The sequence below is a fragment of the Sceloporus undulatus genome, chromosome 4, assembly GCF_019175285.1.
Source record: "Sceloporus undulatus isolate JIND9_A2432 ecotype Alabama chromosome 4, SceUnd_v1.1, whole genome shotgun sequence".
NCBI classification, from domain to species: domain Eukaryota; kingdom Metazoa; phylum Chordata; class Lepidosauria; order Squamata; family Phrynosomatidae; genus Sceloporus; species Sceloporus undulatus.
Window position 1 is genome coordinate 164,820,728 of NC_056525.1, and position 1,523 is coordinate 164,822,250.

Consider the following 1,523-nt stretch of genomic DNA (forward strand, 5'->3'; position numbering starts at 1 on the left):
ATCATCATCATCATCATCATCATCATCATCATCATCATCATCATCATACTATGCTGCCCCCTGGAGAATGCTGGGGCTGTTCAGCTGCAAAGGAATACCAGAGGTCATCTATCCCACCCACCGGTCGCAAATCGAGGAATTCCAGACTCAAAGTTAGGGGAAGGAAGGAAGGAAGGAAGGAAGGAAGGAAGGAAGGACTGGGTCACATTCTCTCAGCCTTGGGGGGAAGGCAATGGCAAACCTCCTCTGAATAGCTTTTTTGTGGGTTTTTCGGGATATGTGTCCATGTTCTAGAAGAGTTTCTTCTTCCTGACGTTTCGCCAGCATCTGTGGCTGGCATCTTCAGAGAATGCTTGCCTGGAAGAGAGTGGGATACACTGTGCGACCCTGGGTTAGAAGGAGTGATTATTTCCACGTTAATGTGTGCACTGTGCTGTTGTTGAATGCAAGGCTCCTCTGAGTAAATCTTGCCACGAAACCCCCCCCTCCCCCATGGGTTTGCCTTAGAGTCACAATTAGTTGGAAACGACTTGAAGGCACACAACAACAACAGCAACAACAAACGTGTGACGCTTAAGTGAGAACAAGAGAATAGGTCCCTGCCCGGATATGCATACAATTTATGAGGGAAGGTGGAGAAAACGACAAAAAATACTTTCAAGGCAATGTTAGCCAGGAAAAGGATATGGGTTCGTTTTAAATTATAGTGCTAAGTATGCAAAAGGATCCTGTAGCATCTTTGGGACTAACTGAAAGAAAGAAGTTGGTAGCATGAGCTTTGGTAGACTTCAGCCTACTTCTTCAGATGCATCTTTCAGTTGGGTCTCAAAGCTGCTACAAGATCCTTCGGCATACTAATTTCTCAGACTAACCCGGTTATGTCTTTGATTGCTAAGTTTAAAAATACTCATTTTAAAAAAGGATCTGATTATTAATGGACATTGTTTTTCCCTCCCACCCTGCCCCCAGCCCAATCTCCCTCGCGGCTCCCAAAGCAATTGCCTGAAAGGGCTGTTGTTCGTGGTTCGGAGCCATTTGCTGGGGGCGGGTGGGTGGCGTGGAAATGCCTTCCTTCTCTTGAACCTTTTCGGGGATTTGAGATGCCCTCTGCCCAGGAAACAATCCGTTGAAGGAAAAGGTCACCGACAGAAGACGGAAGGAACTGAAATGTCATCCATGGATCAGGCTTCGGGGAAGCCTAGGCTGGTTGGAGAAAGAAGGAGGGGAAGAGAGGTTTGTGAATGTTGGAATGCAGTAGTAAAATCTGGTATTTTATATATTAAGTGTAGCAGCATGTGATCCAACAGTGTATGTGTATGTGTACATATATATGTACACACAAAATGCCCTCCACATTTGCTGGTGTTAGGGGCACAGGAACCCCGTGAAAGTGAAAACAAAAAACCAATAATCAAGTAAAAAACTATTCTTTTATTACTTAAGAGGACACCTCTCTAGGAACCTCTAAGTCCTCCAGTGGTAGAGGGATCCCTATAGTATATCCCTATACTGTGGTAGAGGGA

The 1,523-nt window shown here is 45.3% G+C and overlaps 1 protein-coding gene across 1 annotated transcript in view; it reads right to left on the minus strand.

Annotated features, from left to right (window-relative positions):
* WRNIP1 (WRN helicase interacting protein 1) overlaps positions 1-1,523 on the minus strand; it is a 123,531-nt gene that overhangs the window by 73,823 nt on the left and 48,185 nt on the right. The window lies entirely within an intron of this gene.